Below are 15,067 nucleotides of genomic sequence, written 5' to 3' on the forward strand. Positions count from 1 at the left end.
AGATTACAACCCTACCTTGGCATTGTCACTTCCTACAAGAAGTAAAATCAGAAGCTTCACATTTTTGTGAGATAGATACCCGTCAGTTGAATAGTGATGAATATTTGGACCTTACATTAGAGTTCCTGGATAAAATCCACAAGAAAGTCCATGCTTTTGAGGCATGGTCAAAATTTGATAGATTACAGAAAACAGATGTTCATTCCATGGTGGGGTATATCATAGACTTTAACAGATTGTATAAAAGAGCAACAAAATTCAACTTGTGTGTGTCTATGGATGGTACTAGCATTTAAATTATTCGATTGTGCTAAGGTGTCTCATAGAGACAGGCAACTGGTTCTAACTGGTATAAAAACAAGAAATGCTGGAAATACTCAGCAGGTCTGGCAGCATCTGTGGAGAGAGAAGCAGAGTTAACGTTTCAGGTCAATGACCCTTCATCAGAATTATTTCAGATTTCCAGCATCTGCAGTATTTTGCTTTTATTTTGGTTCTAACTGGTGTTCGGTTCTAGTGTCAGCCATGGTTCAGTTGGTAGCACTCTTGCTTCTGAGTAACAAGGTTCCAGGTTTAAGTCCCACTCCAAGGATTGAGCACTGACACTCCAGTGCTGTATTGAGGGAGTGCTGCATTGTCAGAAGTGCTGTCTTTTGGATGAGACATTAAATGGAAATCCCTTCTGCCTCCTGAGTTAGATGTAAATGATCCCATGGCACTATTTTGAAGAACAGCAGGGGAGTTCTTTCCAGTGTCCTGCCAATATTTAACCCTCAATCAACATTATTAAAAAAAAGATTATCTGGTCATTATCACATTGCTGTTTGTGGGTGCTTGCTGTGCGCAAATTGGCTGCCGCATTTCTTACTTTACAACAGTGTCTGCATTTCAAAAGTACTTCATTGGCTGTAAAGCGCTTTGCAATGTCTGGTGGTCATGTTATGTAAATGCAAGTCTTTTTTTCCTTTTCTTTTTCTCAGAGAAGGAGACACTGTTGGATGAGATGTCTGCTGCCTTGAAAATATTCCTGGGGAGCCATTTCCCTCAGCCTTCATGGAACAAATGAGGCTTTCCATAGTGATACAAAGAATGGAAGACTCAATGATTGCCAGATTTCTCAATAATCCAGATACTAGATACAGGTGTCAAACAACAAAAGGATTAAAGATAGACAGAAGGAGGATGAAAGCACCTTTTGCACATCTGGCTATTACAGCAGAAGACAATATTGGAAAAACAATAATGGGCGAATGAATTGCATGACTGCCCGAGGAGCAGTTAATACATGCTTCAGGTGTGACTCGGAGTATCATTATGCGGTGAAATACACAAAGCGAAGAGGCAGGGTCCTCGAATAAACACATGATGAAGAGAGTCTGAGGAAGAGGATGAAGATAATTATGAATCTGAATAAATTATACTGGTCACAAGGAGTTTTAGTCCTGTGATGAATGTATAAGTCGTGGACTCCTTTAACAGTGTACTAATAGATAGTACTTGTACTTCAACAGTATGTGGGACAGATTGGTTAAAATGTTATCTTGATTAATGAGGATTGATACAAGCTTAAAGAATATAAAAGTACTACTTGCTTTAGATTTGGTGATGACAACACTTTGAGGTCACTAAAGAGAGTTGTAATTCCATGTAAAATAGCTGGAGTAAGCCATTTTATAAGTACTGATGTGTTCCCTAGTGTTGATGAGTAAACCTATGAAAAGGCACAAATGAAACTTGATGTGGAACATGATAAGGCAATTATTTTTAGGAAGTCAGTTGATCTGCAGTTCACCCAGTCAGGACATTATTGATCCCCTTAACAAAACCTGATGTTTCTCATTAGAGTGTTAAGAATCGGAGCGAGAGAAGAAAAGATTACCCTAAAATTACATAGACGATTTGCTCACCCTACTTGTCAAAGATGCAGGTGTAGTTGACAAAGAGTATATGAGGCTAATAGAAGAGATTAGCTGGAATTTGAAACCTGTAAAAGTTAACTAAGGACACAGCCACATATTATTGTAAGCCTTCCATTGGCACATGACTTTAATGAGGCAGTTGCCATGGGTCTAAAGATATGGGATAAAGACAGATTTTTTAAATCCTACGTTATATAGACCTAGTAACAAGATTTAGTCTCTCTACAATGATATATAGTCAGGACGAAAGACAAAATCATGGAGAAATGGATAGGGACTGGACTTCAGACACCAGTGAAGATTCTGCCTGATAATGGAGAGGAATTTGCCATTGACGAGTTCAGAGTCATGCGTGAAAATATGAACAACATAGGCATGAGTACTGCACTCCTTTCAGAAATGGATTTTGTGAAAGGACTCATGCAGTGATTGATGAAATGCTGCATAAAATCTTAGCTGATCAACCAGAATGCAAGTTGATAACCGCCCTAGCATGGGCAGTTCATGCAAATAATTCACTTCAGATGGTTGGATGATATAGTCCCTCCCAATTAGCCTATGAAAGAAATTCCAAATTGCCTTCTGTTCTGTGTGATAGTCCTCCTGCACTAGAAGGTATAATAATTATGTATTGCATGGAGGAAACCAGGTTTCATCAGGGCTGAGGTCTCAGAGAAAATTTGGTGAGTGCTGAGGCATCGTATAAGACCATCTGACTCAGACGTCATTTCAGGAGATTTGTTGTATCAAACCGCTACGAAGTCAATAAGGAATGAAACCGGACGGACCATCCGGCATCAACCTAGGCACTGGAAACGACAACAGCAAACCCAGCCCTGTGAACCCTGCAAAGTCCTCCCTACTAACATCTGGGGGCTTGTGCCAAAGTTGGGAGAGCTATCCCACAGACTAGTCAAGCAGCAGCCTTATATAGTCATATTCACTGCCATAACCATCCCCGGGTATGTCTTGTCCCACCGGCAGGACAGACCAAGCAGATGTGGCTGCACAGTGGTATACAGTGGGGAGGAAGTTGTCCTGGGAGTCCTCAACATCGACTCCAGACCCCATGAAGTCTCATGGTATCATGTCAAACATGGACAAGGAAACCTCCTGTTGATTACTGCCTATCGCCACCCCACCACCCCCTCAGCTAATGAATCAGTACTCCTCCACGTTGAACAGCGCTTGGAGGAAGCACTGAGGGTGGCAAGGGAGCAGAATGTACTCTGGGTGGGGAACTTCAATGTCCATCACCAAGAGTGGCTCAGTAGCACCAATACTGACCGAGCCGGCACTATTGGGCCTTATTCTCCGCTGCCAAAGCCACCCACTACTGCAGGATCATCCTGCACAGCAAAACTAATTTGCAACTTCTTTTCTCTATTACCAGCCTACTTCTTAAACCTACCTCCCCTGCTTACTGCACCCTCACCTCTAACAAGTTGGAAGCGCTGATGAACTTCCTTATCACAAAGATTAAGATGATCCATATAGCTTCTTCCTTTTTTCCTGTTGCCTAACAGCCAAAACTCCTCCATCAACACCGCTCCTCCCATTGCTGGGCTCTTCACAGCCACAGCCCAGAAGCTGACTATTCTCTCTCTAGCTTCTCTCCTAGCTCTTCTCATTCCCTCTTTGAATTCATGTTGTCCATGAGATGTACATTCAGTTTCCTTAACCTATTCCTACTAGGATGCTGACCCATCTAGCTTCCCTTTTGGGCCCTCATGCTAGCTGACTTTGTATATGGTTCCATCTCCTCAGGTACTGCGCCCCTCTCTTTCAAAACTACCGCCATCACCCCATCCTTGTCCCTTTTGTTCTTGCAAATTGCTGCCTCACCTCCATTCCTTCTCCAAAGTTCTTAAACATGTTGTCCCTTCCCAAATCCATTCCCAACTTTCCAGCAACCTGATGTTTAAATCTCCAATGAGGATTCTGTCCTGCCACATCATTGAAACAGACTGATCAAATACACAAACGACATCCTTTGTAACTATGACTGTGGTACATTATTAGTCCTTGACCTGTCTGCAGCCTTTCACGCAGTCAAATACACCAGCATCCTCCAATGTTTTTCCTCCATTGTATTGCACATTGGGAATGCCATCTCTTAGTTCCAATTTTACCTATCCAATGCAAATGAATTCCCTTTCCACTCCTGCACTGTTATCTTCAGAGATTCTAAAGGTTTGTCCCTGACCCTCCTCCTCTTCCTTATCTATATTCTATCCTTTGGCAAAGTTAAACATGGAGTCAACTTCCACATGTACGCTGATGACATTCACCTCTTCTTCTTCACCACTGCTCTTTGAGATGTCCTATTCAACCCTAAGCATGAGCATCTGACTCCATATACTTTCCAGCACAAAAATTGCTTACTTCAACCTTTATAACATCACTCGCCTCAGCCCATCTACTGCTGCACCTGTTACCCATGCCTTTGTGACCTCAAGAGTCAAATTTTTCCAATTGCTCTCCTAGCCTGTTTCCCATCCTTTACCCTCTGCAAACTAGCTCATCCAAAATTCTGTTGTTTGTACCCTATCCTGCACCAAATCTGCTCACTGATTATCCCATCCTTGCTGACCTATATTGGCTCCAGTTCCCCAGTGCCTCCAATTTAAAGTTATCATCCTTGTGTTCAAATCCCTTCATGGCATCATGCCTCACAGCTCTGTAACCTACTCCAGCTCAACAACCCTCCAAATTTTATGATGAAAGTCCCTCGACCTGAAACATTGGCTGGGATTTAATGGGGAAAAAGCAGACAGCGATGGATGCGTGGGGGCGGTAAGATCTCATGAGATGGCATCAGATTGGGCCCCCGACGTCATCACGCCAGGATGCAATTTCACGAGCGGTGGATGGCAATTCACATGGGGACTCCACTGGTGTTTTAAAAACTAGCAATTAATAGGTAATTAGATGATTAAGGAGGCAATTGAAACTGATTTTATGGACCCCTCCAAATTTTTCGAGGAGTGCACAGGCGTTACAGGGAGTCAGAGCTTTGACAGCTTTTAAAGGGTGGTAACCGTGTGGTGAGATGTTTCACTTTAATTGAAAGGAAGGAGTTTGGCAACGATTTATTTGGGGTCAAGGCCCCCTGGAGGAGTTTTTTTTAAATTTGTTTCATGGGATATGAGCGTCGCTGACAAGCCCAGCATTTGTTACCCATCCCTAATTGACCTTGAGAAGGTGGTGGTGAGCTGCCTTGTTGAACAGCTGCAGTCCATTTGGTGTAGGTACAACCACAGTGCTAATAGGGAAGGAGTTCCAGGATTTTGACCCAGTGACAGTGAAGGAACAGCAATATATTTCCAAGTCAGAATGGCGTGTGGCTTGAAGAGGAACTTGCAGGTGGTGTTGTTCCCGTCCGTCTGCTGTCCTTGTCCTTCTAGGTGGTAGAGGTTGCGGGTTTGGAAGGTGCTGTCGACGGAGCCTCGGTACGTTGCTGCAGTGTATCTTGTATATGGTACACACTGCTACCATTGTGCGTCAGTGGTGGAGGGAGTGAATGTTTTAGATGGTGGATGGGCTGTTACATCCTGGATGGTGTTGAGTTTCCTGAGTGTTGTTGCAGCCACACTCAGTCAGGCAAATAGAGAGTATTCCATCACACTCCTGTCTAGTGCCTTGATGACCAGGCTTTGGGGAGTCAAGAGGTGAGTTACTTGCCACAGAATTCTCAGCCTCTGACCTGCTTTTGTAGCCACATGATTTATGTGGTAGCTCCAGTTCAGTTTCTGGTCAATGGTAACCCCCAGGATGTTGATAGCAGGGGATTCAGCGATGGGAATGCCTTTGAATGTCAAAGGGAGATGGTTAGATTCCCTCTTGTTGGAGATCGTCATTGCCTGGCACCGGTGTGATGTGAATGTTACTTGCCACTTATCAGCCCAAGCCTGAATGTTGTCCAGGTCTTGCTGCATACTCGGTCAAATGCTGCCTTGATGTCAAGGGCAGCCACTCTCACCTCACCTCTGGAGTTCATCACTTTTGTCCGTATTTGGGCCAAGATTGTAATGAGGTCAGGAGCCAAGAGGCCCTGGCGGAATGCAAACTGTGCATCAATGAGGAGGTTATTGGTGTGTAAGGGTCACTTATGGCACTGTCGACGACACCTTCCATCACTTTGCTGATGAACAAGAGTAGACTGATGGGCAGTAATTGGTCAGATTGAAATTGCCCTGTTTTTTGTGAACAGGACATACCTGGATCATTTTCCACATTGGTGGGTAGATGTCAGTGTTGTAGCTGTACTGGAACAGTTTGGCTATGGTTATGGCTAGTTCTGCAGCACATCTTCCTTACTACAGCCGGGATGATATCAGGGCCCATAGTCTTTACAGTATTTGCCTTCAGTCGTTTCTTGATATCACACGGATTGATTTGAATTGGCTGAAGACTGGCATCTGTGATGCTGGGGACCTCAGAAGAAGGCCGAGATGGATCATCCACTCAGCACTTCTGGCTGAAGATGGTTGCAAATGCTTCAGATTTTCTCTTGCACTGATGTGCTGGGCTCCTCCATCATTGAGATTGGGGATATTGGTGGAGCCTCCTCCTGCGGTTAGTTGCTTAATTGTCCACCATTGTTCACGACTGGATGTGGCAGGACTGCAGAGCTTTGATCTGATCCGTTGGTTGTGGGATCACTTAGCACTATCACATGCTACTTCCACTGCTGGGCAGGCAAGTGTTGTAGCTTCACCAGATTGACACATCATTTTTAGGTATGCTTAGTGCTGTTCCTTGCCTGCTCTTCTGCTCTCCTCATTGAACCAGGGTTCATCCCCTGGCTTGATGGTAATGGCAGAGTGAGCAATATGCCGAGTCATGAAGTTACATATTGTGGTTGAATACAGTTCTGCTGCTGCTGATGGACACAGCGCCTCATGGATGGCCAGTTTTGAGTTGCCAGATCTGTTCTGAATCTATCCCATATAGCACGGTGCTAGTGCCACACAACACGATGGAGGGTATTCTCAGTGTGAAGATTGGACTTCGTTTTCTCAAGGACTGTGCAGTAGTCAATCCCACCAATTCTGTCATGGACAGATGGATCTGCAACAGGTAGATTGGTGAGGACAAGGTCTAGTAAGTGTTTTCCTCTTGTTGGTTCCCTCACCACCTGCTCAGACCCGTCTGGCCAATATGTCCTTCAGGACTCAGCCAACATGGTCAGTAGTGGTGCTACTGAGCCACACTTGGAGATGGACATTGAAGTCCCCCACCAAGAGTACATTCTGTTCCCTTGCCACCCTTAATGCTTCCTTGCCCATATTTGGCCTGATGCTGTGAGATGTCATGGGGTCCAGAATCAATGTTGTGGACTCCTAGGGCAACTCTGTCCCGACTGCATACCACTGTGCCGCCATCTCTGATGGCTCTGTCCTGCTGGTGGGATGACATACCCAGCAATGGTGATCATGATATTTGGGACATTGGATGTAAGGTACGTTTTTGTAAGTCTGACTATGTCAGGCTGTTCCTTGACTAGTCTGTAGGACAGCTCTCCCAATTTTGGCACAAGCCCCCAGATGTTAGTAAGGAGGACTTTGCAGGGGTGACTGGGATGGGTTTGCCATTGTCGTTTCCAGTGCCTAGGTCGATGCTGGGTGTTCTGTCTGTTTTTGTTCCTTTTCAACTTTTGTGTAGCTTGTTAGGCCATTTCAGAGGGCACTTAAGAGTCAACCACATTGCTGCGGCCTCTTACACAAAATCCAGCCCATCGTGTTACTGCATTAGGAAATCTCATCATTTGAAAGTGCAAGATCACCTTTAACATGCTTTCAAATGCACACCATGGGCTTCCTGATTATTTCTGTGGGTAAGTGCAAGATGTGGTATGCTACTAAGGTACAGAAAGATAAAAATTAAATCCCTGGTCTGGTGACTCAGTAAATGCAATTCCTACTATTAAACTGAGCCATACAGAACACGAAGGTCCATAATTAGCTCTAGGGTTGCCAAATCTGGTTGAACGTATTACTGAAGGTTTGATCACATGACATTCTGATTGTGTGGCATCTAGTAGAGTTCCCTGTGGTTGAGTTGCTTTGCTTGTTGTTTTATGCCCTCAGCTGTTGTGCAAGAAGTTCTGAGAAACAGGGCTCCTTAGAGCAGGCAAAGAAGGGAAATTGAGGGCAGAGAAGGGGGGAAATCAAGTTGGAAGAGGGATTAGCAGGAGGGAAATCAGAGGTGGGAGGAATTTTGGTTCCACCAGTAATTAAATGTAATGCACTGAAGTTGCACTAATAAATAACAGTAATAATGGCAACACTCAGACTCACCTCATAACCAACAGAAATACTCACTGTTAGTCTGTATGCAACTTATAGTGCTAGGTGTAATATCCTGATATCCTACTCTTAACAAGTGGTGATCCTATAATCCATCGATATGCACCCTGCAACTACAGCCAGAATCCCCCCTCCACTGCACAAGGTGCAGTTCAGCTCCCCAGTCAATGCCACTTCCAAATAGGCCCTTCTCTTTCCCTATCATCTTGGACTTGGGCTCTATGTGAAGATGATCATACTGAACAAAGAACAAAGAACAAGGAACAGTACAGCACAGGAAGAGGCCATTCGGCCCTCCAAGCCTGCGCCGATCTTGATGCCTGCCGAAACTAAGACCTTCTGCACTTCCGGGGCCCATATCCCTCTATTCCCTTCCTATTCATATATTTGTCAAGATGTCTCTTAAACGTCGCTATCGTATCTGCTTCCACCACCTCCCCTGGCAGCAAGTTCCAGGCACTCACCACCCTCTGTGTAAAAAACTTGCCTCGCACATCCCCTCTAAACTTTGCCCCTCGCACCTTAAACCTATGTCCCCTAGTAACTGACTCTTCCACCCTGGGAAAAAGCTTCTGACTATCCACTCTGTCCATGCCGTTCATAACTTTGTAAACCTCAATCATGTCGCCCCTCCACCTCCGTCGTTCCAGTGAAAACAATCCGAGTTTTTCCAACCTCTCCTCATAGCTAATGCCCTCCAGACCAGGCAACATCCTGGTAAACCTCTTCTGTACCCTCTCCAAAGCCTCCACGTCGTTCTGGTAGTGTGGCGACCAGAATTGCACGCAATATTCTAAGTGTGGCCTACCTAAGGTTCTGTACAGCTGCAGCATGACTTGCCAATTTTTATACTCTATGCCCCGACCGATGAAGGCAAGCATGCCATATGCCTTCTTGACTACCTTATCCACCTGCGTTGCCAGGTCTCTCTGCCTGTCAATACTCCTAAGGGTTCTGCCATTTACTGTATACCTCCCACCTGCATTAGACCTTCCAAAATGCATTACCTCACATTTGTCCGGATTAAACTCCATCTGCCATTTCTCCGCCCAAGTCTCCAACCGATCTATATCCTGCTGTATCCTCTGACAATCCTCATCATTATCCGCAACTCCACTAACCTTTGTGTCGTCCGCAAACTTACTAATCAGACCAGCTACATTTTCCTCCAAATCATTTATATATACTACAAACAGCAAAGGTCCCAGCACTGATCCCTGCGGAACACCACTAGTCACATTCTTCCATTCAGAAAAACACCCATCCACTGTTACCCTCTGTCTTCTATGATCGAGCCAGTTCTGTATCCATCTTGCCAATGAGGATGCAAAGATTTCTGTCAAGGCCCCAGCAATTTCTTCCCTTGCCTCCCTCAGTATTCTAGGGTAGATCCCATCAGGCCCTGGGGACTTATCTACCTTAATGCTTTGCAAGACACCCAACACCTCCTCCTTTTTGATAATGAGATGACTGAAACTATCTGCACTCCCTTCCCTAGGCTCATCATCTACCAAGTCCTTCTCCTTGGTGAATACTGATGCAAAGTACTCATTTAGCACCTCACCCATTTCCTCTGGCTCCACGCATAGATTCCCATCTCTGTCCTTGAGTGGGCCAACCCTTTCCCTGGTTACCCTCTTGCTCTTTATATATGTATAAAAAGCCTTGGGATTTTCCTTAATCCTGTTTGCCAATGACTTTTCATGACCCCTTTTAGCCCTCCTAACTCCTTGCTTAAGTTCCTTCCTACTGTCTTTATATTCCTCAAGTGCTTCATCTGTTCATAGCCTTCCAGCCCTTACAAATGCTTCCTTTTTCTTTTTGACTAGGCTCACAATATCCTGTGTTATCCAAGCTTCCCGAAACTTGCCAAACTTGTCTTTCTTCCTCACAGGAACATGCTGGTCCTGGATTCTAATCAGCTGACGTTTGAAAGACTACCACATGTCAGATGTTGATTTACCCTCAAACAGCCGCACCCAATCTAAATTCTTCAGTTCCTGCCTAATATTGTTATAATTAGCCTTCCCCCAATTTAGCACCTTCACCCGAAGACTGCTCTTATCCTTATCCACAAGTACCTTAAAACTTATGGAATTATGGTCACTGCTCCCGAAATGCTCCCCCACTGAAACTTCGACCACCTGGCCGGGCTCATTCCCCAATACCAGGTCCAGAATGGCCCCATCCCTAGTTGGACTATCTACATACTGTTTCAAGAAGCCCTCCTGGATGCTCCTCACAAATTCTGCCCCATCCAAGCCCCTAGCGCTAAGTGAGTCCCAGTCATTATTGGGGAAGTTAAAATCACCCACCACTACAATTCTGTTACCTTTACATCTTTCCAAAATCTGTCTACATATCTGCTCCTCTACCTCCCGCTGGCTGTTGGGAGGCCTGTAGTAAACCCCCAACATCGTGACTGCACCCTTCCTATTCCTGAACTGGGAGCCTCAGTCAAAGCAGCTATGTACTTGGACACTGACCAGTCTGAACCAAACTGAAAGATTGTACAAAATGTATGAACTATGATCAGTACAGAACAGCTGCTTCAGAGAATGATGGATTTTTGGGGTCTTGTTTATTGTGCAGGATCAGATAAAGGGCTGAGATGATGGACCTTCGCTAATTGTATCAACCACAGTCTAGTACCATATAGGAAAAAGGAACCTTCTCAAAAAGAACTGGCAAGATACACAATCACCCTCAGGACAGTATAAAAGAAAAGTACTGCAAACTTGAGAAAAGTAATGAAAGGGCACTCCAGTGGATTAACCATCCACTGAGTGCTGCACACCATCAATCAATAACAGGAAGAAGTAGAGGACGAAGATGCACCAAGATCATTACTCTGGTTCTCCCTGGATAGTGGCTTGATCACCCCGCATTCTACGATAGTAAGCATTGCTTTGAAATGTTTATATTGTCAAATGGTAGCCAATAAACTGGCTTAATTAATATCAGTCTTTGTTATTGGCTCAGCCCGGGGTCTAACAAAGTGATATTTTAAACCTACAAGTCTACAAAAGTGCAGAAGGTATTTGGCATATATTTCACAGGGCACTTCATCTTAAACTCAGCTCAGCACCAACATTTCTAACCTACTCATTGGACTTAGACTCAATAAAAAAAGAGTCTTTAATAGAATGATAAAAATTACAGCACAAGAAGTGGTCATTTGGCCCCTGATGCCTGTGCCAGTGCTGGCACTCTCTCTTGTAACCTGATGTCCCCATATACTTTTATGGTCCACTTTTTCAAATACTATCCCCATCACATTTTAAATGATGTTCTAGTCTCTTCTTCAATCCCCACTTCTGTGAAGCACTCTATGGACGAAATGTAAAAATCTTTCTCCTCCCTTCCCCTTTTGTTCTTCCAAGTGAGAATCATTAGTCTTCATCTCATTTTTTCTCATTCATCCACCAAGCAATCTTGCACTGTTTAAGTAGAGTAAAGTCCTCAGGGTTTACTCACTCCTTTACTGGCTCCTCCTCTCATGGCACTCCTCCCACTCACCACATTACAGTTGCTCCCAGCTCTGTAGGAAATGTGGACCCCATGCTCACTTGCATTCCATTCCCCAGTTTCCCTCCATCCGAGATCCAAATACATTGAATCCCATTCCCTAGACTCCCCCTTTGCTTGAGTCTCATTCCCTGAACCATTCCCCCATCTCCTTCTCCCCTCCCAAGCCGCACATCTCTGTTCACCCACTCTTCCACCACCCACCCCCCCACCCCTCACAAAGCCTTAATTCCCAGTCCCCTAGTCCCTGTTTGCCATCTTCCAATTCAACCTTATACCTGTCTCCAATCCATCTCTCTCTTCCTCCACAGACCCAGCCTGTTTCTCTACTGCAGCAGCGGGAGGTTGGGTTGGGCGGGGTGGGGGTGGTTGGTGACATTACCGAGTTGGAGGCTTCTCTGTGGTTCAACCCCTGACATCATACAGTTGGTTTGGGGGTGGTCAGGGGGTGGTTGATATGGGGAGGGAATTCTCTCATACCAGAAATTTAAAGGGTGAAGTTCTCCCAGACAAGCAGGAGTGTTTAGGAAATTCTGGGACACCCTAGTTAGATCCTCAATCTTTGCTGAGTTAGTGGTAGTAGACACATTCCCATTAGCCTCAATATACTGAAGTCAGAGAGGGTTCTTTTCCCTCATCACTATCCAGTGACTCCTACTGAAAAGTGTAAATGCAGGTTTGGACAGAAACGGGCACATCTTTAATGTTCCCATGGACAATTGACATGTCAACACAATCTAGGTTTACTTATGACAGTGAGATCAGTGCCAATGTCATCATACCCCAGCATGAGCCAGCACCTTCAGACACAGGAGAAAATTAGAGAGAAAAAAGTGAAAATTCCAGTGCATATAGAGTCTTAATAAGCAAAAAAATTGAACCTTGGTGGAAATAAATTAGACTGCACAGATGGTGTGACATAAAATGAACAGAATTATGCAGAAAAAAGCAAAAGAATGACACAATTCTTTATAACAGTTTGAAATTTTAAAGGGTACAAATATTAAGACTCAGTCCTTAAGTTGCAAACTCCCGGCTTTGCCAAATTCCCAAGGTCAGACCATTGGTAACAGTAAGCTTTTTTTTGAGAAAAGCAAGATAATAGATGACAGACCAACTGAAATGATCAGGTTTTATTTGTGTTTTATGAAGCTATGTAACAAATGAGAGATTATCATTAGAAAGAATCAAAACTTGTAATTGACTCTGGTGTTTCCAAATCATAAAATCTTACAGAACAGAAGGAGGCCATGCAGCCCATTGTGCCTTTGCCAGCTCTTTGAAAGAGCTATCTAATTAGTTCCACTGCCATGCTCTTTCCCCATAGCCCTGCAAATTTTTCATTTTCAAGTATATATTGAATTCCCTTTTGAAAGGGTGATTATACATTTAAAACTATAAAATATTTCTAAATATTATAGACTGTTATTTCCAAGTAATGAACTCCAGATTATCAGGCACTGAATTTGCAGCCATTAAAGTTACCCATCCTTCAGTGCAGTGTTACTCATGCATTAACTGCATCATATCCTTGTTGTCATGCATGCAAAAACAGTGAATTGTCTCCCCTTTTGGTTTTCATATTATTATTTATTACTTTATATTATTGGTTTCCTGTGGCCTTACTCATAATGGAGGGACAATTTTAAATTCCAGCAAAAACTGCATGGGTGATGGGTTCCGGAGGTTGTCAGCATGGGCCAGAGCTCTTTCTGTAGTTGAGCCTCATTTACATTTATTTGTCAAGTTGCTAGCGGAAAACATGTTCCTTATAGGCAGCTTGATGATCTGGGGTGGGAAATTCATCTAAAAGACTGTGACTGCGTGGGTTTTCGCCGGCTGCTCCGGTTTCCTCCCACAGCCAAAGACTTGCAGGTGATAGGTAAATTGGCCATTGTAAATTGCCCCTAGTGTAGGTAGGTGGTAGGGAATATGGGATTACTGTAGGGTTAGTATAAATGGGTGGCTGTTGGTCGGCACAGACTCGGTGGGCCGAAGGGCCTGTTTCAGTGCTGTATCTCTAAATAAATAAAAATATACATTTATGCTGATGACACTCAAATCTACCCTCAACCATCTCTCTTGAACTCTCCACTCCCTCTGTGCTGACATCCATTCATGGATCAGTCATACTTTCCTCCAACTATACATTAGGAAGACTGAAGCCATCACTTTGGCTGCCACCACAAGATCCATACCCTCACCACCCTGGCCACTGTCTGAGGCCAACTTACTTCAATGGAAATTGGGTGGGGTATTTAACAGGCAGACAATCAGCCACCACCCGTTTTACACCCTCATCAAAGTTATTAGCAAGTACAGAGGCAGAGGAAGGGTGGAAAGAAAGACAGAAAAAAGAAAGACTTGCATTTATATAGCACTTTTCACAACCACCAGACATCCCAAAGTTCTTTACAGCCAATGAAGTACTTTTGAAGTGTAGTCACTGTTGTAATGTAGGAAATGTGGCAGCCAATTTGCACACAGCAAGCTCCCACAAACAGCAATGTGATAATGACCAGATAATCTACTTTTATGACGTTGATTGAGGGATAAATATTGGCCAGGACACCGGCGATAATTCCCCTGCACTTCTTCGAAATAGTGCTGCCACATCCACCTGAGAGAGCAGACGGAGCTTCAGTTTAACATCTTATCCAAAGGACAGCGCCTCCTTCTAAAGAGAATTGGGTAAATTCTTGAAAGGCAAAATGTATAGGGCTATGGGGAAAGAGCAGAGAGTAGTGGGACTCGTTGGATAGCTCTACCAAAGAGCTGGCACAGGCGCAAATGGACCAAATTACCTCCTTCTGATGAAAGGTCACAGACCTGAAACATTAACTCTGTTTCTCTCTCCATAGATGCTCCCAGACCGGCTGAGTATTTCTAGCATTTTCTGTTTGTATTTCAGATTTCCAGCATCCGTAGTATTTTACTTTTGACCTCCTTCTGTGTTGTGGGATTAATCAATGATGCTGTTTCATCTTCTGGTTCCCATATGTTAGAAATAATCACACTTTAGACTTGGAAAGGCTGGAGCTCTGTGTGTTTAATACAGCTCACCATGCTGCCTGGTAAGAACTACTTTAGACTGGTGTCATGTTTTGCGTCACATAACTCTCCTGTGCAGCCGTGAAATGTGTCACCCTAGAACACACCTACACATGACAATTTCTTCCTAGCTCTTTACAGCTAATATAACAATACATAACATCCCTCTTTCTTTAAAAAAAAACACAATGCCTCCATATTGATAGAACCGTTCCAATCAAAAGCTTTTTTCTGAACGAAAGAAGATTAACAATCGAC

The sequence above is a fragment of the Heterodontus francisci genome, chromosome 1, assembly GCF_036365525.1.
Source record: "Heterodontus francisci isolate sHetFra1 chromosome 1, sHetFra1.hap1, whole genome shotgun sequence".
In the NCBI taxonomy this organism is placed as follows: Eukaryota; Metazoa; Chordata; class Chondrichthyes; order Heterodontiformes; family Heterodontidae; genus Heterodontus; species Heterodontus francisci.